The 23,964-nt window shown below is 42.6% G+C and overlaps 1 pseudogene; it reads right to left on the bottom strand.

Annotated features, from left to right (window-relative positions):
• The window catches only part of LOC130868812 (ubiquitin-like modifier-activating enzyme 1 Y), a 964,755-nt pseudogene that overhangs the window by 39,165 nt on the left and 901,626 nt on the right, over positions 1-23,964 (bottom strand).

Below are 23,964 nucleotides of genomic sequence, written 5' to 3'. Positions count from 1 at the left end.
AGCAGGAACAGGTTTTGACAGAAATTCGTCAGTCACAAGGCATCATATTATTATGAATTCACTTTTTATTATAATACACCTTGAAGCTATTTTGATATACCAGTAGTCACCACCAACATTGCTCCAAAAGTTAACACAATTTGTGACAATATTCATTATACCTGCCACTGTAAAAATAATTCCAAGTATGATGTATAAAACATGCCATTTCTGTTCTTCCTTTTTGAGACTGTGCTTCTCAGGAAGACAAAGGTTTCCATGTGTGTCAGAAGGCAATGGAATACACAGCAAACCCAAATGCAGGGACACAATGAAGGTGATTCAAAGAGGAAAGTCAGTAGGCACTAAGAGCCAACATAAAAGAACTGGAGAGTTCTCTTCTCAGCAATTCAAAAGCACACTTGCAACCTCTGGGACAAAATAAAGAAATCACACCCAAGAGGAGTGGATGTCAAGAGATAAACTCTGGGCTACAGTCAATAAAACAGAACACACACACACAAACACAACGAATCAATGAAACAACAGTTGGATCTCAGAAAAATCAGTTAAGATTAGCTGTTAAACCCTTCTACAACTTATCTAAGAAGAGAGAAAATATCCAAATGAACAAATCAAAAATGAAAAGGAGACATGACAACAGACACAGGAGAAATCCAGAGAATCTTAAGGACATACTTTCAAGAAAATCTGAACACTACCAAATTGGAAAACCTCAACAAATGGGTAATTTTCTTCATGGGAACCTTATCAAAGTTAAATCAAAAGCAGAGAAATAAGTTAAGAAGTTCCATAGCCCCCGGCAGAATAGAAGAAGGCATTAAAGTCTCCCAAACAAAGAAAAGCCCAGAGCCAGATGATTTCAGCAAAGAATTCTACCAGACATTCAAAGGACACTTCGAGTCAATGCTCACAAGATTATTCTACAAAGTAGAACACTGTTGTCCAATTCGTTTTATGAGACCACAGTTACACAAAGAGATTGGAATTCTCCTGATTCTTTTATAGGATCACAACAGTTCCCTGTACGACTGAGTTCACCAAAATAGCCACAACTCGATGTTGTTAGTAAGAACAAGGAGATTAGACATACATTCCTAAAATCGGCCTCTGTTAGCCTGAATAGACCTTAGTTAAGGAGAGGCCCTTAGCCTAACTGCTTAGGTCTCCAACTTGCTGCATTATGAGATAGGAATACCTCCTTAGTCTCCGGAGTCGAGCTGTGGCCCCAAGTTTAAGACTTTTACTTACCTATTTATCAAGATTACATATTGATGATATTAGAAAATTAAAATGGTCTATAGCTTTGTAATTTTAAATAATTTTAAAAGCTGTTCTTTAAAAATACCCAGCTTCTTTGTAAAAATCCATAATTCCCTCTTAGAAAGTACAAAATCTCTCAAAAATAAAGTATCTTTTACTTCAAGAGGGAAAAAATCAAGTGGAAAAATCATAATCCACACAAGGCAAAACCAAGGTCCAACAGAACAAGCAATTTAATATTCAATATCTGAGGATTATTTCTAATCACCTGGCCTTTCCCAAGGAGCTTGGGTCACCTCCTGGATCCACCCTTGGCAGCATTATGCAGCCCGCCTTCTAGGTCCCAGCTGGCTCCATTTAATTGTGGCTGGGATTTCAGAAGACTATCCCATGACACATAAAACTCACTTTCCATCTGACATAAAGACCTCAATTGAGTTCTAGATTGTCTGCTGTGCTGGCATCCTTGAGGTCTGTGAGAAAGTTCTGATTAAGCCCGTGGGAAAGAGCATGTTTTGATGATAAGAAAGAACAATTATCTATTAAGATTTGTTCTGGTGTATGCTGGCTGGCGGCACTACTCCTTAGTGATTAGTATCTGCTTGCTGTTATTAGAATTCTTGTATTGAGAAAATGAACCTGCTGGAGCTTCCTCCCAAGAATAGTGTGGGAGGCGGTTAGCTGACTTTGTTGTGACTTTTGCCTGTAATTAGTACATATGATGGTGAGAAATAAACTTGGGGCTGTTTGGTATTCACCTTTGTTCCTCCAAGTCTACCCAATGTTTCTGTCTTCATTTCTCTTACTCTTTTTTTTTTTCCCTCAGCTTCAGCGCCTCCTCCCAAGTACCCCTCCAGCTGATTCCTGCCAGGGCATTCTCTGACACATCAGCCCCTCCAAAACTGTTAAGGTCTCTTCCTTGCAACTGGGATCTCTTTAGGAAATCCAGTCTGGTCACATGCTTGCAAACCTTAGCTGTTTCCCATACAGCCATCATTTCTTAAAACCAGTATCATCTGGGTGACTCTTCATGTTACAAAGTTTGAGTGCCAATTCAAGGTACATTCTTGCTTATGAGGTGCAGCCCTAAATACCTCATTAAAGAAACATTGTTTTATGAACCATGTTTTCAAGACAGGAATCATCATACAAAACTATCATGTAAAAATTTTTCTTGTTTAAAAGGATCTTTGGAGACCTGTTCTTCCCTAGGTGGCCTATACCATGTCATCACCCTTAGAGAATATGGCAGTGAAGCCAACTGGCAGATGTCCTCTCCAACCCTAGCAAAGATGGCTTATATGTCAGAACTTACCCCAGAATTGAATCTTACCTTATGATTTGTTTCCGACTACCTAAAGCAGTCGGGCGGTGGTGGCACACACCTCTAATCCCAGCACTCAGGGAGGCAGAGAGGCAAGCGGATCCATCTCTGTGAGATGGAGGCCAGCCTGGTCTACAGCATGAGTTCCAGGACAGTCGGAGATACACAGAGAAACCCTGTGTGGCAAAACCAAAACAAAGGAACAAAAAATCACCTAATGCACAGATTTTTAATAATCAACCCGGTTAAGAGTTTTAAGTTAATTTTTTTGTTACAGATATCACAGATTTTAACCATCCCCAATAAACTTAGTAGGCTTTCTTCCTCCAATAATAGGCTGCTCCACCATTGCAGTAAAACAGATCAAGCCAAACCGAAAAGCTGTTAACAACAGGTTTGAGCAAAGGAATTCCTGGGCAGGTGTTCTCTTCCTGCGCTGACATTCCTGGGGATGTAAGTCCAGGTCAAGGTGTTGGTGCACAGAAGTCCTTGTGCTCACAGAGAAGCACTAAGAGCACCAGGACTGTGAATCATGACAGGTGCCTGCTCAATGGAGGATAAAATAAATACGTCTGTCACTACAATAAAGTAGAACTTTTCCTGTTCTTAACATCTATCTCGCGTGTTTAATTACGTGTTCAGTCATACATTACGGAAAAAGATGTATCAATTTTGCATTAATAATTTTTTTCCATTTGGCGCCTGCACACATGCACCAAGAAATATCGCTCACCCTATCCTCCCCACCCCCACCAGCCCCATGCCCCGCCATGGCGGGTTTACATTTTGTCAGCTTTGCCTTTAAAGGTACAAGTCAAATTGAAGTAGTCATTCAGACCCCAAGGCTGATGATTCTGTGTAAGAGAAGAGGGAGAGAGTGCAGCCATCAGCTCAGCGTAAACTCCTATTCGCTGGGGTGGGGAAGAAAGCTCCACAGCACGGGCAAGTGACCAGGAGTATAAACAGTAAAGGCATGTTCTGTTACCGGTCTGTACGGCAAGCATTTTCCCAGCAGGTGATTTCCCCATGGTTTCATGCCCTGCTTCCAACAGGAGCAATCACCATTTCTGCAGGGAGCTAGGCTGTCGCTCGAGAGGTTTGGACGATACCTGGCAGAGCAGAGTCACGCTTGCCTGTGGCTTATGTCAGACATGATTCCTGAGTGGGTGGTTGTGACTCTGGCTCCTCCTTTCCGCTTTGTCCTGGCAGATGCCATCTTGTTCCCCGACTGAGGAGAGGAATGCTCCTCGAATGGAGGGAGCTTCCAGTTACTCCTCTGGTCAGGGACCTGAAGGTGGAGCTGCCCCGGTGTGGGCCCGAGTCTTCGAGGAAGAGTAAGTATGGAAGAGAGTGGCAGGCAGGTTCGTTCTCTGGGCGGGCAGCACAAACTGCTTGTGGTGGAGGCTTCAGGGGCTCAGGAGAAACCTGGGTTCGGCTTCCTTGTGCCGGAGGCCTAGGATTTAGCAGGTGGAGGAGCTCAGTTTCACCTCAGTGTCTTGGATTCAGGGCTACAGGCAAGTAGGAGGTGCTTTCTCTTAGCTGTTCAGGGAGTTAAAGCTCAGGGCCGGACCTCAGTCACCAATGCTCCTCTAAGGCATTCTGGTGGGTAGAAGGAGCTAGTGCGTTTGCTCAGCAGAGAGAGATAGGCTGTGAGATAGAGTGCTTTTATTTATTTGTTGTGGTTTTATTTATTTGTTAAGTTCATATTGTTAATTAGGATAGAAATGGAGCAAAAGAACAGAGATCCTGCAGTCACTTTTTAAGGCCACCATTTCCATAAACGAGGACACTCTGCAAATTTCTTTCTGACATCTACTCTGGATTTCTGAATTTCTCTTGATGCTTTTAGAACTAAGGACTGAATCACTTGGGCCCCCATCGCACACTTGTCTGTACCACATGACCAGTCTCACTCTAGGACTTTGTGTGAAATCACTCCTGTGACTTAGCTTTTTAAAAATTAAGTAATTAATTACTTTCTTGGTGGTTTATTGAGATCAGGTTTCTCTGTGTAATAGTCCTGGCTGTCCTGGAAGTCCCAATGTAGACCAGGCTGTTCTTGAACTCATAGAGATCAAGATTGCCTTCCTCAGCCTCTCAGGTGTTGGGATTAGAGACGTGCACCACCACCATTCAGCCTTGACTTGAATCTTTAAGTCAGTGAATTAGTGCCTACATACCTTCCTGAAAAGATTTCTTAGAGCCAGCCTAAATTTCCTGGAGTGTACTTCTATAAAGACTCAGCAACTATCATTTACTTCCTTCTTGTCTGTTCATAAGGACCTGGTATAGGAAGTCTGTTTAGCCAAACATCGTTCTTTAGAAAGAGAACATTTGTGATGTAGCCTCCACTTTGATTGGACCCAGCACTTTCTTCAGATTTACTTTAGTTGTCTAAAGAAATTCTGAATGGACTAGACACAAGACTAGACTTGTTATGTGTAACCTGTCTGCTGTAACTGTCCCAGTCTGATTTTCCAAAGCCTGCATAATTCTCATCCTTTTGATGGCTCTTCCCTACCTCTAGCTTCAAAAGCAGGATATAATGTGGAATTCGGTCTTATTGTCAGAGAAACCCAATACTACTTTGGGATGTCTGCTCTCTGAATCTTCTGGGGGTGAACTGTCAAATTCCTGATCTGTCCTGCAGGAGGGTCCCAGGAGGCTTTACAGTGGGCAGCAAAAACTGTCAGGGGGAGGTAAGGCGGAAACTCAGATCAGCCTGATTTGGGTACTGGTGCTAGACCAGGAAGGACTTCTAGAGTCTGGCCCAGATCATTTTACTTTAGCCATTGTTTTACTTTAGCAGTTGGGGAGAGGACGGTAGTAGTCCTCTACGAACTCAGCCCCAAGTGCACAACAATTTTACGACATGCTTACACCCAGATTCTTTACAAAACTATGTCTGGTTTCTTTCATAAGAATGGGTACTGTTGACTCAGAGACAGTACCCAAGATTTAGGATCTAGGGAACTTGACTTAGTAAACATGATGCCTGTGGGTGTCAGGATTGGCCCTAAGAAAATGGAGAAGTCACTTAGGCTGTTGTTAAAACACAAGAGACCTCATAAGAATGGGTTTTATGGACTGGAATTGGTGCTCAAGATTTAGGTGAAAAGGGTTTGGGATAAGCAAAACATGAATTATTGGTGTTACGGATGGAGGAGGCTGGCTCCTCAGAGACAGCAGTGGATCAGCCATGTTGTAAACTCCATCCATTCCCATGGTTCCAGGAAGAGGACAGGTAAACACCACCTTCTTTGAAGGATGCTTGTGTATTTAACTTTGCTGGCTTCTCGGGTGCTTATATGTGTGCACGAGCACGTTTTGCACACTGCACCAACGCTTAAGAGCTGCATTGGTTTGACCTAAGAAATCTATCTTTCGTGCCTTCTCCGTCAGAACAGGATATCAGTACTCTAGAAAACCTCTCTGAGTGGATACCAGGAAAATGATCCTGTCATACATGCCTCAGCTTGTGATGCTCTCATTTTTCTTCATATGTCCAGCTCAGTCCTGTCCAAGAAATGCAGAGTGTTTAGACCCAACTCTAAGGTGCATTCTAAATGGTCTCCCATCAGTTCTACTATGTTTGAAATACCCCCAGGGTCAAGTAATGTGAGTATTTTCCTCTTACAGAGAGTCGGGATGGTGTTCAGAGAGGTTGCTGGTGATAGTGGCCAAGTAGTACTTCAGCCTTTCCATATGGCCAATTCCCATCACTATTTTCTCTCCCCTGGAACTCTGTGTTGATTTTAGGAGCTGTCAAAAAACAAGGAAATGAACATAGATGAAGACCTTTACTTTTATCAGCTGTGAGTAGTATCTCGGAGGAGGCATGGAGTGGGTTAGGCCCTAACCTGGAGTTCTTTGCTGACAGGTATGTACTAGGTCATGAGGCAATGAAGCACCTCCAAACTTCCAGTGTGCTGGTAATGGGTCTGGGTGTGGAAATTGCCAAGAATATCATCCTCGGTAGGGTCAAGGCTGTCACTCTCCATGACCAGGGCGCTGCCCAGTGGGCTGATCTATCTTCCCAGGTATCGTGTTTTGGCTTCTCCTTGCCTAGGCTCCACCTTAGGCGCCCATCTTCCTCCACCCTTTCTATAGTTCTACCGATGTGAGGAAGATATTGGCAAAAACCAAGCAGAGATATCACAACCTCGCCTTGCTGAGCTGCACAGCTACACTGGACCCCTAATTGAGGACTTTCTTAGTGGTTTTCAGGTATCCTCAAGCTTCCTGCCTTATTCTTTCTCTTTGTTGTCCTTTAGGCTGCCTCAGTGTGTCTGTGTCAGGCTTTGTGCTAGGAAACTAGGAGATGTAGGCAGCAGTTAGAGCTCGCCAAAGGGGCAGATTCATATGTAGAAGGGGGTTGTGGTATGAGCTCTGGAGGAAATCAACTGCATATGTTATTCTCAAGCCTTGTACAGGCAGGTGTAATGAGAGGAAACCTGGGATGACTGAGTTTTCACCCTAGGTGTGTATGACCTGGCTGTAGGTAGCCAGCAGTTCCTTTCACCAGATACATTCACTTAGCCAGTCTTCAGACCTTGTTCGCCTGCCGTAGCATCACTCTTACTCTTGCTGTTGTAGTTAGGAGTGTTTTCTTGAATCTATTTTTTTGAAACCCTTGGGACTTGTGTGCTCACATGGCAAAGGCTGAGTCAGCCAAACCTGTGTGTTGTTTTCTTCCCCCTACTCTCTCAACTCTGACAGCTTTTATTATCTTTTATTCTCTCACTCCACCCCAACCCTGAGCCTGCTGGTCTTCACAGGTGGTGGTTCTTACCAGTACTCCTTTGGAATATCAGCTGCGGGTGGGTGAATTCTGTCATAGCCGTGGAATCAAGCTGGTGGTGGCAGAAACTCAAGGCCCAGTTGGGTGAGTGCTTGCCCCTTCCTGGTCTAACTTCCACCAAACATAGGTGGAGAGTCTTCCCAAGCCTTCATGTGTTCCTCCACCAACGAGATCCGAGTTAAGCTTTTTTGTTTTCCCTGTGTGGTGTGAGAATCCTCTGATCTGCTCCAGTACCTCGAGTGCTGGAAGGCCCTGTGCTTGGTCCAAAGCTCCGCTCCTGTTGATCCCCTCCGTAGGCAACTCTTCTGTGAGGAAATGATTCTCACTGATTCAAATGGGGAGCAGCCACTCAGTGCTATGGTTTCCATGATCACCAGCGTAAGGAGGCCAGCCCTATAGGTTCTAATGCAGAGGCTGGCAGTAATTGTTATTTCCTTTCCTTTTCCTATTTTTCTCCCTGCCCTTCTGTTTTCTCTCTCCTCTCCTCCCTTTCTTACTTTTTATTGATGTTTCTTTTTCCTAACCCTCTTGATTTTTCCATTCTTTTCCTGTTCCCCCTTTCTTTCCCCTCACCTACCCGACTGGTGAACTTGGGACCTGTGACTAAATAGGTGAGTACTCTTTGCCTGTGGTTGACCTTACCTGCTGGCAGCCTGCCCTAGACTGTAAATACTTTTGTTTGTTTGTTTGTGTGTGGTGTTATTGCTGTTCAGTGTTTGTGCTTGAGACATTCTCAGTAATGTAGTAAAGGCTAGCCTTGAATAGACGATGACCCTTCTGCCTTGGCTTCCATAGAAGTGTGACTGACTATAAGCATGCCTCGCTGTGTGCGGTTTAGCTCTTATTAACTCTTTCCCCCTCCCCGCCACCAGGAGAGTCCAGGGGTCGTCACCTGTTTGGAGGAATCCCGACATGGATTTGAGAGTGGTGACTTTGTCTGTTTCACAGAAGTTCAGGGCATGACTGAATTCAATGGCATCAGTCCCATAGAGATCAAAGTTCTGGGTATGGCAAGCCTGGGGAAGGAGGGTGAGAAGTTGGTGGCACAGACCAAAGGGAAAGGTGGCTCTGTGATATGGGCTGTCTCAGAAGCCACAAGATCACTGTAGAGCTTGCCGATCTGACTGGGCTTATCTCAAAGTCAGCATTGACTTACCTTTGCCTCCTGAGTTCTGGGGTCAGAGCCCTGTGTCACCAATGGCCTGGTATAATGCTGCCTTCTAATTTGTGCCGCCCTGGCCCCTGTTGCATCATCTCTTTCTGTGCAGCAGACTTCTGTGAAGCTGTTTGTGAAGCAGCCGGTTTATGCTTGGCTCATTCCCTTTTGACTTTTCCCCATCTTGGTTGTAGTTTACGCAATTCAGTTTTCCCTGCTAAGCTGTAAAAGGACTAAATGACTAGATCCTTTCTAGTATGTAAGATTGGTAAGCTAGGTTCTGGTAGAATAGAACCTGGAAAGAGAGGTCAGTGTGCAGCGTGCTTGCTGTGTTAAACACTTGCTCTCTAAAGGACAGAGTTTGAATTCAGAACTCTGTAAATCTAGCCATGTAAATCACTGTTACGTGGTGGGGCATGGCAGTACATGCAGGGAAGGCCTGCACCAGCCAGTGGGGCGCAGGGTGGAGGACGGAGACAGATGGATCCCAAGGGCTCCCCTCAGCCATCCCACCTGCATTTTTGAGAAAGTATCTGAAGGCGATAAGGGAGTGATGGGAGAAGATTTGGGGAGATGCATCTACAGTACTTCAGAACAGTTAGTGTACGCAGTTGGCCAAATACAGTGAAACCCCACAAAGGTGCGAGACTAACAAAGCTTCTGTGGAGATTATGTCCCTTAAATTAGGAAAGTTCGTGAGCACTGAAGTGAGACCTGTGAGCTCAAGCACAGTCAAAGTAGCATGATGTTTGATATTATTTATAGCTGCAAGACACTTGCGTTACATATTTGATGCTGGCTTTAGTTGTACTGGCATGCTTGGTTTCTAAAAGGTTTGCCTAGTTAAATCTTGGGTCTCAACTCCTTGTATTATATAGACTTGAATGAGTGGGATTACTGAGTACTCATGGCCATCCCCTTTTTCTTGGAGAAATGCCGGCATGGGCTGCAAACTGATTAGTCATTGATGAGACAGGACTGAAGGTTCTTAAGTTGTTTTGTACATAGTCCTCCATCCCTGAGCTCTGTGAGTAGAAACTGTTTGTCAGAAAGGAAAGTTGGTTGCCATTGTGGATGATGGCATGCACCTGTAATCCTGGTGCTCCAGCAGGTGGGTGCAGGAGGATTAGGCCTTCAGGTCCAACCTTAGCTACAGAGTAAGAGGCCAGCCTGGGCTCTGTGAATACCGTGTCCAGATGAAGAAACAGATGCAAACAATGTTTTTGTTTTGAACATGTACAGCTTGTTTTGTCTTCTCACTCACTAAATAGTAGTGGGATAGTGAGCGTTAGTGTAGCAAGTCGGTTGGTTGGTAGTTCTTGCAGTGCAGTCACAAGTGCCTGAGTTTGATCCCCAGAATCTCTGCCAGGAAAGTTAGGTGGTATGGCCTGTATCTGTAAGCATCATGCTTGGGAGATGAAGACAAGTAGGTTTCTTTTTTCTTGTTTTAAATTTAGTTGCATGCATGCGTGCGAGCCTGTGTGCGTGCGTTTTGAGATTACCTGGAGTGAGAGGTACAGACTCTAGGGAGCTGCCCAAAGTGTGTAGTTGGGAACTTAACCAGACTCCTGTCTTCTGTGAGAGCAGGATGCTCCCTCAGCTACTGAGTCAGCTGTTAGTCAGAGGGGAACTACTCTTCCTTCCCATTTTGTTTGGCTGTGTTGAAACAGAAGCCAGATGCGGTGGCTTAGCGCCCAGAGTCTGAAGCTGGATAAGTGTGTTTGCTGTCATTCTGGTTTGTTGTCATGGGTATAGACCTGCCTTTGAACTCTGAATCCACCTGAGTTGACCTCTGAGGTGCTGGGATGAGAGTTGTGTTCTGTACTCCAGTGCCTTTGGTGGGCGTGGTTTGTTTGTTTTGGGCTTTATTTGTCTGTCCCTCCCCCACTCTCCACCCCCGTGTTTGAGTAAAGCATTCTGTAAAGAAACAAAAACTGGGATGTCTTAGGCTTCTATAAAGATTTTGTGCTTTGGTTTAGATGGTGCACTGATCGTTGGAGAGTCGCAGGGGCACTGCATGGGCTGTCAGTCTTCTCTGTCTGTTTCTTCTTTCAGGTCCCCATACCTTTAGTATCTGTGATACCTCTGGCTTCTCCGACTACACCCGTGGAGGCATTGTCAGTCAAGTGAAAGTGTCTTGGAAGATCAGTTTTGTGTGTAGGTGGGGAGGGCCTGTGAGTAGATGAACCTTTGTCTTGGAGAAGCCTAGGCTGTCCACATCTGGTGTTGATGCTCCATGATCCACAGAAACCCTTACTCACCTCCTTGGCAAAGCCAGATTTTGTGGTAACCGAGTTTGCTAAGTGTTGTCACCCTGCTCAGCTGCACATTGGCTTCTAGGCCCTGCATCAGTTCTGTACTCAACACAGCAGGCTTCTTCGGCCCCATGATGAGGTGCGTGAGTGGGAAGGCATCCAGAAACCCTGGCTTGTCTTGTCTGTTCCTGTGCCTGTTCTTCCTCCAGTAGGGCATGATAGGGTCTCTCTCGGTTCCTTGTATCCAACCCGGAGGATGCAGAAGAAATGGTGACCTTGGCACAAGCTGTGGATGCTCGAGCATTGCCAGCAGCTCAGCAGGATTGCTTGAACATAGACCTCATCCGGAAGTTGGCATATGTAGCTGCTGGGGATCTGCCACCCATGAATGCCTTCATTGGTGGTTTGGCGCCCAGAAGGTCATGAAGGTCATCAGGAGGGGGAAGGGGTGTGGAGCGCTGTGCTCCTCTGATTCCATCACTGCCTGTTTGTTGTTGTCACTCTCGGCTCCTGTGACTGCTGGCAACGCTCTTTCCCCAGGCTTCTTCTGGGAAGTTTCTGCTCATTAGGCAGTGGCTGTACTTTGATGCCCTTGACTCCCCGAGCACAAAGTGACTTTCATGGAAGATAAATGCCTGCCGGTAGGACAGTGGGAACAATGGAAAGTTTGGGAACATCTTGAGGGAAGTCTATCCCTAACCTGTCTTTATTCATATAAATCCAGCGCCAGAACTGTTACGATGGGCAAAGTGGCTGTATTTGGATCAGAAGTACTTCCTGGTGATTAACACTAATGGCTTCTGTCCACCATATCTAGGATTTGTCTCTCGCTCCCTGATTCTTTTGGGGAGGGGGTCGTTTGTTTTTCGTATCCTGGTCACACCACCTGTATTTGTTTGAGAGGAAAGGCCTCATGTACCTCTGTCCCCATTTACCCGTTCTGCCCTCCTCCCTCGGGCATCCATATGAATTTCCAGCCCTGTGACCTTGGTAGTACATGGTCTTACATGCTCTTGGTGGTTTTTTTTGAGAATAAGGAGTGGTGGGCACCCACCATTAGTGACATTGATCAGTCTGTTTGCCAACTTGTAGGTAGGTGCAGGTGCCATTGGCTGTGAGTATCTCAAGAGCTTTGCCATGATTGGCCTCAGATGTGGGGAGGATGGGGAAATCACAGTTACAGACATGGACACCATTGAGAAATCAAATCTGAACCAACAGTTTCTTTCATTCCTGGGATGTCACAGTGAGTAGGATGGGATGGCTTTCTCTCTCTCTCTCTCTCTCTCTCTCTCTCTCTCTCTCTCTCTCTCTCTCTCTCTCTCTCTCTCTGTCTCCCCCCCCCCGCTGATTCTAATCTAAATGGCTTAGATGTTTATGCTTTCCCGTCCTTTATTCCTTCCTACTTTTCAGTACTTTTTCTGGTATGAGATCAATGCACATTGTCACATTTTTTCATTTGCCTGTTTTTTCCTCCACCTAAGATGGGCTGATTGTTCATTGCAGATGTGACATTGTGAAATGAGATAGTAGAGGCATAACTGGGAATTCTCTGTAGGTCAGTGTTCTTTTGACTTGGGAATGACCTGTCTTTCCTTTGCTTCATTTTACACTAAACAATTCTAGACCCTAGAAAACACACGGTCCACTAATGAAATATTCTGCCTCTCTCTAATTCATAACAAGGGACAAATTTCCTGGATGCATTTTGATGTTCCCCTCCTGTAACATTTACTGAGTTTGCAAGACTCAGTAAAAACTTAAATGGTGTTAAATTCTATTTGTCTTTCCATGCCCAGATTGCTCAGTGGAAAAGAGAAATTTCTTCCATACTTGGAGAAAGCTTTCCCTTGTTCAGTGAAGCTATTTTGAGATGACTAGGTTGTGATAGCAAAAAGAAAACAAACAAATTAATAAAATACAATTATCTTTGCCAGGCTTTTTGGACTTGCCACAAAAAAGTTAGAATTCCATAATTGGGAGGCTGAAGCCAGAGATTTTGACCGGCCTGGGACGTGTATCACAAAAGCTCTTTGCGCGTGTTTGGTTTCTGTTGTGGTCAGTGCATACTTGGATGGGGTGTCAAATGTGTAAGAGAAGCAACAGAAACAGAAGTAGCAAATGGCCATGTCAGATGGGGCTGGTTTTCGGTTCTTATGAAGACTTTCCCCTAGAGAAGTTGGCATTCCAGTGATGAGGCAGGTATCAGGGTGAACAGCTGACCATGCAGAGGTAGTAGTAGTAGTCAAGATAGGTATTGACTAGAGCTGTGTGGTGAGTTGAGGTGGGGGAAGACTACATCCCATTTATATCCCAAGGGAAAGTGTAACTGGAGGAGGTTTTGGGAAGTGTCATGTGAGTCGGTCTCTCAGAGAAATTTCTTGTGTGTGTGGGTAATAATGGTTGCCATTAACTGAAAAACCGGTAGCCATTTTTTGAACCTTTATTACCCTTCATGAGATAAATCCCTTCCTGTGGGCCGAGTCATATCAGATTTCTCTTGAGGGCTGTAACTACAAGTTACAAGTGAGAAATTTTATAGTTAGGCAAAGAGCAACCTGTGGGTTCGAGTCCAGCTGTTTCTTACATTGGGTCATGTTGAGTATAGTGTCTTGATAAGTCATACCTGTGAAGTTGGTGTAATAATGGCTTGTAATTTAGAGAGGGTTAATGTGCATTTCTTAGTATTTCATCGACTTAATACCATATGAATCAGCAAGTTTAACTTGCTGTGTGTATGGCTCGTTGCCAATTTCCAAGAATGTGAGCCTAGGCTTTTTGGACTGACAATCTCAGTAACACTCTTTTAGTTATGGTCATTAACTTCTGTGACAAGGTTGAGAAAGAATCAAGCCAAGTACAAAATTATTACAGTTTAAGGCATTGAGGACTATAAGGAGGTGAAGTAGAGAAGCTGCATATTATGTTTTGTAACAAAATAGGACCAGGGTGTGGTTAATACGAGCTATAGAAATTCAGCAATCTTTAATCAACTAGAACTGATGGCTAATTCTGGCATATGGGATTATTTGTGCTACCAGTTATTTGTCTGCAGTAACATTCGTGAATGCTAGACACATAAACTCTCAGCCCAATATCACAGCCCAATATCAAAGAAACAAAGAGTAATAGTCAGGACAAGAATTAGTGGATCCTTAGGATCTCAGGACTGCCTAAGTTGATTTTGTGGGAAGTCCAGTAATTGTTTCTCCTCTTATCCTCCAGTTGTTTCACCTTGAACCAAAAAAAAAGAAGCAAGATTAGAATAGATGGTCTTTTCCATCTCTACCCCTTTGCTGTAAAGTAGTAGAAATATTAGTGGTCTAGAAATATCAAGGGTTTGCTTTCTTTCTTGATTGAAAATATATTCTGTAAAGAAAGCAACTAAATTATTGATCATTTTTATTCTTTATGTGTGTTGCTGGGCAATTGTGTTTGTGGTCTTAACTCTCCCATCATGGGCATTGTCTGTTTCAGTGACTTTTCTCCAAAAGATGTGCATGATAGGTGTTAATATATTACTGCCAGAATTATAATTTGACATGAATGTGTATTTGATTTTGGCATTTCCTGATGCCATATATAGTGACAGGTTATATAATTAATAATACTACTTTACCAATAATGATGCAATGAGTTAAAATAAGAATAAGTGTGATTAAGTAACAGGGTCTGGACAGTTGTAATTGTGGTTTATATCTTTACTCTAGAACTTGGGAGGCAGAGGCAGGTAGATATTGTGAGTTTGAGACTGACCTGCCTTACAAAGCAAGTTCCACCACAAATTCATACACACACACACGGAAGAGAGAGAGATAGGAGAGAGAGAGAGAGATCCTGTCTTGAAAATACAAAAAACTATTACAAACACTGCATCCAAAACAGTTCAGGAGAGGAAAGGATTTATTTATATTTCTAGGTTACATCATTGAGAGAAATCAGGGCAAGAAATCTAAACAAAAACAGTGGAGGAGTACTACTTGTTGCTTATCCAAAGCCTCATTTTAACATTTGGAGACTTTATTTATTTTCTCCTCTAGTACTGGACCCCATCTGGCCTGAACCTCTGTAGTTCCTGTGATGCTTTCTGAGTTTCCATGAGTTCATATGTGCATGATTCATATTGTGTCTGGAAGTCAGTGTTTCCTTGCAGTCATCCATCTATGGCTCTTAGTTATTCTGTCTTACCTTCTGTGCTGCTCTCTGAACCCTGAAGGGAAGGTTTTGATGAAGACATCGCATTAGGCCTGTGTTCCAAACTCTCTCATTTTTTTCTTTCTTTTTTTTATTTTTTATTGCTTTATAAATACTATTTAAAATTTTCACTTGCTCTCTTCCTCCCATTTCCCTCCCATTGCCCCTTTCACCACCCCCTCAACTCCTGAGAAAGGGCATGGTACTCTGCCCTGTAAGGAAGTCCACGGTCCTCCCACTCACATCCAGGTCTAGGAAGGTGTGCATCCAAACATACCAGGATCCCAAAAAGCCATTACATGCAGTAGAGACAAATCCCAATGCCATTATCATTGGGTTTTCAGTCAGCCCCCATTGTCAGCCACATTCAGAGGGTCCAGTTTGATCACATGCTCGTTCAGTCCCAGTCCAGCTGGCCTTGGTGAGCTCCCAATAGATCAGCCCCACCGTCTCAGTGGATGGGTGCACCCCTCGCAGTCCTGACTTCCTTGTTCATGTTCTCTCTCCTTCTGCTCCTCATTTGGACCTTGGGAGCTCAGTCCGGTGCTCCAAAATGTGGGTCTCTGTCTCTATCTCCATCCATCGCTAGATAAAGGTTCTTTGGTGATATGCAAGATATTCATCAGTGTGGCTATAGGATCCGGTCATTTCAGGCTCGCTCTCCTCTGCTGCCCAAGGAACAAGCTGGGAACTTCTCCTTGGACACCTGGGAACCCCTCTAGAGTCAAGTCTCTTGCCAACCCTAAAATGGCTCCCTTAATTAAGATATCTACTTTCCTGCTCCAATATGTACCAATCCTCCATCCCAACCATCCTATTCCCCCAAGTTCTCCTCATCCTCCCCTTCTCACTTATCTCTCTCCATCTCCCTCACCCCACCTCATCCCCAAGATGCCAATCTTTAACTGGCAGTCTTGTCTACTTCCAATATCCAGGATAACTGTATGTTTTCCTTTGGGTTCACCTTATTTAGCTTCTCTAGGATCACAAATTATAGGCTCAATGTCCTTTATTTATAGCTAGAATACACTAATGAGTGAGTACATACCATATTCATCTTTTTGGGTCTGGGTTACCTCAATCAGAATAGTGTTTTCTATTTCATCCATTTGCTTGCAAAATTCAAGAAGTCTTTGTTTTGTACCACTGAGTAGTACTCTAAAGTGTATATGTGCCACACTTTCTTCATCCATTCTTCCATTGAGGGGCATCTAGGTTGTTTCCAGGTTCTGGCTATTACAAACAATGCTGCTATGAACATAGTTGAACAAATGCTTTTGTCATATGATAGGGCGTCTCTTGGGTATATTTCCAAGAGTGGTGTTGCTGGGTCCTGGAGTAGGTTGATCCCGCATTTCCTGAGAAACTGCCACACTGATTTCCAAAGTGGTTGCACAACTTTGCATTCCCACCAGCAATGGATGAGTGTATGCCTTACTCCACAACCTCTCCAGCAAAGGCTATCCTTGGTGTTTTTGATTTTAGCCATTCTGACAGGTGTAAGATGATATCTCAAAGTTGTTTTATTTGCATTTCCCTGATCACTAAGGAGGTTGAGCATGACCTTAAGTGTCTTTTGGCCATTTGAATTTCTTCTGTTAAGAATTCTCTGTTCAGTTCAGTGCCCCATTTTTTATTGGGTTGATTAGCATTTTAAAGTCTAGTTTCTTGAGTTCTTTATATATTTTGGAGATCAGACCTTTGTCAGTTGCGGGGTTGGCAAAGATCTTCTCCCAATCTGTGGGTTGCCTTTTTGTCTTAGTGACAGTGTCCTTTGCTTTACAGAAGCTACTCAGTCTCAGGAGGTCCCATTTATTCAATGTTGCCCTTAATGTCTGTGCTGCTGGGGATATACATAGGAAGTGGTCTCCTGTGCCCATGTGTTGTAGAGTACTTCCCATTTTCTCTTCTATCAGGTTCAGTGCGTTCAGATTTATATTGAGGTCTTTGATCCATTTGTACTTGAGTTTTGAGCATGGTGATAGATATGGATCTATTTTCATTCTCCTACAGGTTGACATGCAGTTCTGACAGCACCATTTGTTGAAGATGCTTTCTTTCTTCCATTGTATACTTTTAGCTCAGGTGTTCATAGGTTTGTGGGTTAAAATCCGGGTCTTCTATTCGATTCCATTGATCGACTTCTCTTTTTTTATACCAATACCAAGCTGTTTTCATTACATTGTAATAGAGTTAGAAGTCAGGGATGGTAATGCCTCCAGAAGTTCCTTTTTTGTATAAGATTGTTTTGGTTATCCTGGGTTTTTTGTTTTTCCATATAAAGTTGATTATTGTTTTCTCAAAATCTGTAAAGAATTTTATTTGGACTTTTATGGGGATTCCATTGAATTTATAGGTTGCTTTTAGTAGAATTGCCATTTTTACTATGTTGATCCTACCCATCCAAGAGCATAAGAGATCCTTCCATTTTTTGGTGTCTTCTTCAATTTTTTTCTTCAATGCCTTAAAGTTCTTGTCAAATAGATCTTTCACTTCCTTGGTCAGAGTTACCCCAGGATACTTTATGCTATTTGTGGCTATTGTAAAAGGTGAAGTTTCTCAAAATTCCCTCTCTGCTACTCTATCCTTTGTGTATAGGAGGACAACTGATTTTTTTTTCAAGACAGGGTTTCTCTGTAGCTTTGACTTCCTGTCCTGAAACTAGCTCTTGTAGACCATGCTGGCTTCGAACTCACAGAGATCCGCTTGCCTCTGCCTCCCGAGTACTGGGATAAAAGGTGTGCGCCACCACCACCCAGCTTGCAACTGATTTTTTTGAGTTGATCTTGTATCCTGCCACATCACTGAAGTTATTTATCAGCTGTAAGAGTTCTTTGGTAGAGTTTTGGGGATCACTAATGTACACTATCATATCTTCTGCAAATAACGAAAGTTTGACTTCTTTTTTTCTGATTCGAATCCCCTTGATCTTCTTATGTTGTCTTATTGCTATTGCTAGAACTTCAAGTACTATGTTGGAGAGATATGGAGAGAGTGGACAGCCTTGTCTTGTTCCTGATTTTAGTGGAATGGCTTTGAGTTTCTCTCCATTTAATTTGATCTTAGCTGTTGGTTTGCTATATATTGCTTTTATTATATTTAGTTATGATCCTTGTATCTCTAACCTTTCCAAAACCTTTATCATAAAGGGGTGTTGAATTTTGTCAAATGCTTTTTTCACATCTAATGAAATGATCATATGGTTTTTTTCTCTCAGTTTATTTATATGATGGATTACATTGATAGATTTTCGTATATTGAAACAGCCCTGCATCTCTGTGATGAAGCCTACTTGATCATAATGGATAATTTTTTAAAATTTGTTCTTGGATTCTGTTTGCCAGAATTTTATTGAGAAATTTTGCATTGATTTTCATGAGGGAGACTGGTCTGTAATTCTCTTCCTTGGTTAAGTCTTTGTGTGGTTTTGGAATAAGGGTGACTGTATCTTCATAAAAAGAGTTTGGCAATGACTCTTCTGATTTTATTATGTGAAACACATTAAGGAGTATAGGTATGAGTTCTTCTTGGAAGTTCTGATAAAATTCTCCATGGAAACCATCAGGTCCTGGGCTTTTTTTGGTTGGGAGGTTTTTTTTTTTATGACAGCTTCTATTTCCTCACAACTTTTAGGTCTATTTAATTTGTTCACCTGGTGTTAATTTAATTTTGGTAAATGGTACTTAATTAAAAACAAGTCCATTTCTTTTACATTTTCCAACTTTGTGGCATATAACGTTTTGTAGTGAGACCTATTGATTTTCTGAATTTCCTCAGTGTCTGTTGTTATGCCCCCCTTTCATTTCTGATCTTCTTAATTTGCAGGTTTTCTCTCTGCCTTATGGTTAGTTTGGATAAAGGTTTGTCAATCTTGTTGACTTTCTCAAAGAACCAGCTCCTTGTTTCATTGATTCTTTGGATTGTATTCTGCGTTTCTGTTTTGTTGATTTCAGCCCTCAGTTTGATTATTTCCAGTCTTCTACTCCCCCTGGGTGAGTCTGCTTCTTTTTTTTTTCTAGAGCTTTCAGGTGTGCTCTTAAGTCTCCAATGTGAGCTTTCTTCATTTTTTTTTTGTTTTTTTTGTTTTTAATGTGGGCACTAAGAGCTATGAACTTTCCTCTTAGCTTTCATAGTGTCCCATAGGTTTGGGTATGTATTGTTTAAATTTGTTTTTATCCTGGAATATTTTGTTTTCTCCATTGATGGTGAATGAAAGCTTAGCTGGGCAAAGCAGTCTGGGATTGCATCCCTGGTCTCTTACTTTCTGCAGCACATCTATCCAAGACCTGGTTTTCATGCTTTACATAGAAAAGTTAGATTAAGTCTGATTGGTTTACCTTTATAAGTTACTTGACCTTTTTTCTTTGCAGCTCTTAATATTCCTTCTTTATTCTGTATGCTATGCGTTTTGATTATTATATGGCAAGGGAATTTTTTTTTGATCCAGTCTATTCAGTGTTCTGTATGCTTCTTGAACCTTCATAGGAATATCCTTTAGGTTTGGAAAGTTTTCTTCTATAATTTTGTTGAATATATTTCCTGGGCCATTGAGCTGTAATTCTCCTTCTTCTACCCCTATTTTTATGTTTGGTCTTTTTATTGTGTCCCAGATTTCCTGGATGTTTTGTGATGAGAATTTGTTGGATTTGCTGTTTTCTTTGATCAGTGCTTTTTTTTCTCTATGGTATCTTCAGCATCTGTGATTCTTTCTTCTATCTCTTGTATTCTGTTGGTTATGCTTGTCTCTGTCATCTCTGTTCATTTATCTAGATTTTCCATATCCTGCTGGCCCTTAGTTTGTGTTTGTGTTTTCTTCCTTGCCTCCATTTCAGTTTTCAAGTCTTGAACTGTTTCCATTATCTGTTTGATTGTTTTTTTCTTGGTTTCCTAGGGTATCTTTTATGGATTGACTCAATTCTTCATACTTTGTTATTCTTCTCATCCATTTCTTTAAGGGAGTTTTTCATATCCTGTTTAAGGGACTCTATCTCTTTCATAATGTCATTTTTTTCTACTTCTTCTGGATTAGGGTTTTCAAGTTTTCCTGTTGTGTGTTCGTTGGGTTCTGGTGTTACCATGTTGTTTTTCAGGTTGTTGGAGGAATTTTTGCATTGGCGCCTGCCCATCTCTTCCTTCAAAAGCTCTCCAGTGGATCTTCTGGTTCAGGATCAGGGGCCCTTGCTGGCCAGGGACTAGTCTGACAGGTTGTCCTCAGCACAGGGACAGGACTCTTGGAGTTCGAAGGACCCCGCAGACAAAAGGGCAACTTGGGGGAGTAGGGGAGGGTTGTGTGGAGCCAAGAAGCCCTGCAGCAGGAGCTGGAGGTGCCATGCACTCCCCTCCGGCTGGGGGGGGTGGTGCACACTCACTCCTCTGAGTGGGTAGCCTCAGTGCAGGAACAGAAACTGTTCCTGGGCCAAGGACCTCGCAGACACTAGTGCAGGCTTGGAGCAGCTTTATTCTTAAGACAGAAAAACTCTGGGTCAACTCAATATCAGGTTGACCCTGGGGGAGGGTAAGGCAGTCTCTTTTAAGCTTGCTTAGGGGAATTCCAGCTGTTACTTTGAAGTGATTGAGTACAGACCCTTACTAGACAGGAATCATTTTATGATTGACTCATGACATCTAGTCAACAAATGTAGTTGTGGTGTCAGGGGTCTGTTTGCCATATCAGGGGTCTATTTTACTGAAAATATCAAGAACAGTTCCTGCTGGTGGCTCAGTAGACCCTGATTAGTCATCAAACTGTATGTATTTCCTGAGGGTCTGGTTGAAGTCAGACATGAGACAACATAGGATGGCAGACATTTCAGCATACTGACCCCTGGGGGGAAAAAAAAACAATGGGACCAGTACTTTAATATTTTGAATTTAAGTGTCCATATATAATACAGCTTTTTCTTATAATTAAACTCATGATTCCTGATGGCAAAGAGCCAAAAGTTCACATAGGGAGGCTTGTTATAGGAGACTCAGAGGTTACTACTACTGTGGTAGTGGAACAGAGGTTCAATTGGGTGCTTCCGGGAGATGTCCTGTGGAGACAGGAGACTGAGTCAGGGAGAGAAATGGATTTACTAAATTGTTGGTCTTGGTAGTTCTGATGTTTGAGGGCCCTGAAGTTAGTCCCTGTCCCATTTTCCTTAAAGAGGGCCTTGGGGAGAAATACCAGGATCATGGGTAGTAAGAGGCCAGACCCAGAGCAAAGCAACCAAGTCAGAAACATGAAGGAATGACCTCACTGCATCAAACAGGTACAAGATCCTTCACTCGGGAAGCCAGTGCTTGTATCTGACCCTAGCTGGGAAGTAGAGCTTGATTTGTATGTAGCTTGTGGACGATGTTCTGAATGAATTGAAAGACAAGACACAAGTGAAGGTAGATGATCCTCAGACTGATCATTTGTTGCCTCTTCCATCATTAGGGGCATGTTAATGAGGATAAAGGCCTGGATACAAAGGTGGTATCCTGAATCTGCAGATGGTTGGTGGAAGTGAAGGAGTTGTCATATAGTGAATCACCAGATGATCCAGAATCCAGAGGGTATGTCAGCTTCCTGAGAAAATACACAAGTATACCCTCTTCCAAAAGTTAAGTGTGGGATTGAATATGACCCACAAAGAAAGGGCAGCCCTCCTTTTCTTTCTAATAGCATTTTGTAAATCCTATAATGACAGGAAAATGGTAGTATGAGCTGTGGGCAAAAAAAGTTTCAATACAAGGAAACAAGTCAGACACACTCATAACAGGTATCTGTGTAAATGTTAAAATGTTGTGCATGTAAGAATTTTGAAATGGCCAACAACACTGCTTTTCATTTTACACTTTGAGCAGAGGATTCCCCTGTCTGAAATTATACTTCTTCCTCATTTATAACATAGGCTGTTGTTCTACTGGCGTACCCATCTGTAAAGACAAGCTTGTGGGGTAGAGGTTTGACCTTGGAGGTCAAGAGAAAAATAAAAGCATGAGATTTAGCAAAATGTAACATTGGGGAGGCTGAGAGATCAAAAAGCTCCACCAGGGAGCTAAGAGGAGCTATGATGAAGCAGGGTGGGCATCATGGTGACAGCTCATGCTGGAAATGATGTGGTGCCAAGGAAACATTCTTCCTTTGCTAATAGGAGTGTAAACTTGTACAGCCTCTATGGAATCACTTTAGTGGTTCTTGAGGAAGACAAGAATTTATTTACATCAAGCTCCAGCTACACACACACTCATCTTCATTGCGACTATTCATAAGAACCAGAAATTGGAAACAACATAGATATTCCTCAACAGAAGAACGGATAAAGAAAACCTGATACTTTTACATATGGAGTACTGTGTAATTTGTATGCAATAGAGCAAACGAAAAAATCATCCTAAATGAGTTATCTTGACCTACATATAAATATGGTATGCATTTGCTTATATGTGCATATTATCTGTGAAATCAATGATAACAAACCTAGTATCTATTAACCCAGAGGTGTTATATATAGAGGAAGGGATGAGGGCAAACACATGCATCTCCTTTGGAAGAGGGAATAGATCTTTTGGGTGGATTGACAGGGTGTGGGAGGATAAGAATAGGAGAACCAGGTACAGAGTGGAAGGAGATTTGTGTTGAGAGAGTTAATTTTGGAGAGCGATGGATGGAATAGAAGGGCTATTTTGTGAGAATATGTGGAAACCTAACATAATAGGAACTCTCTATAATTAAAGAAAGGAATCTAAGTGAGGGCTCTTAATTACAGGTAAGATAGAGTCCAAGAGTCTTTTATCACCAAATGAGAATACATTGCATCCAATTTTTGGCCAAAAGGGTCCCATGGAATCCCCAAATATCCAGCCTACTGCTAAGACAATGGACTGTCCACCACAAACTGACAGTAGGTCTCGTTTACCAAGGAAAACACCCATGTAACTCACTGAGCATGGAGAAGTCCAGTTGGCACCTACACAGAACCTCCACCATACATACATACATACATACACACATATATACATTCTACTGTCTTTGGTGTGGGAACATACTCTGCAGGCTACTAAAGAGAAATGCAGACATGAACTCTGCCACCAAACATTTGAGCTACAATATATTCTGCCTGACAATGATGGTATAGAACTTGTGGGAGCAACCAACTGATGTCTAATTAGACTCAAGGCCCACTCCACAAGACAGAACCCCTACCCCACACTGCTTGTGTGACCAAGAACCGGAGACCAGATAGCCAAGAGACCTAAGGCAAACACTACAGATAACAATAATAATGATGATAAGAGTAATAAAATAATACTAATATATCAATAAAATGACTCCTGATGATACCCTGCTATACTCACAGACCAGTGCCTTGTCATGTTAACAACAGAGAGGCTCCTTCCTCAGCAGATGAGAACAGATGCAGAGACCCAGTTCCAGTTCTTACTCAGAGAAAGAATCTAAATAAGACATCTTCATCAAATTCCTCCCCACAGTACCAAGGGACTCTTGCAGAAGAGGGGGTGCAAAGAGTGTAAGAGCCAGAGGCATGAGGACACCAAGACAATGATGTCCTCTGAATCAACTAAGCCAAGCGCTGAAGAACTCTCAGAGTCTGCAGCAGCAAGCACAGGGTGTACAAGAGTCTACCTACCAGGTCATCTGTTAAATATATCAGAGCTTTCATTTTAGTATTTTTATAGAATTCCTGAACATGTGAATGAGTGGATCTCCAGCTCTTGAGTTTGTTCTTGGTGCTCTTCCCTTCCTGTTGGAGTTGCCTTGTCCAGTTTTTATGATTGTTTTTGTTCTAAATTATTATATCTTGTCATATTAGGTTGTTATCTCTCAGAAGCGTGTTCTTTTCTAATGACAGAAAGACAGTGGAGGGGAGAAGATGTGGGGACTAACTGAAAGGAGTAGATAGTAGAGAAACTATCATCAGGTATTTTAAAAAGAATTTACTGTAAATGAAAAACATCATTAGAAATGAAAAAACATGAA

Source organism: Chionomys nivalis, chromosome Y (genome assembly GCF_950005125.1).
Source record: "Chionomys nivalis chromosome Y, mChiNiv1.1, whole genome shotgun sequence".
NCBI classification, from domain to species: domain Eukaryota; kingdom Metazoa; phylum Chordata; class Mammalia; order Rodentia; family Cricetidae; genus Chionomys; species Chionomys nivalis.
The sequence above is the reverse complement of the archived record's forward strand: the minus strand, read 5'-3'. Positions and strand labels throughout refer to the sequence as shown.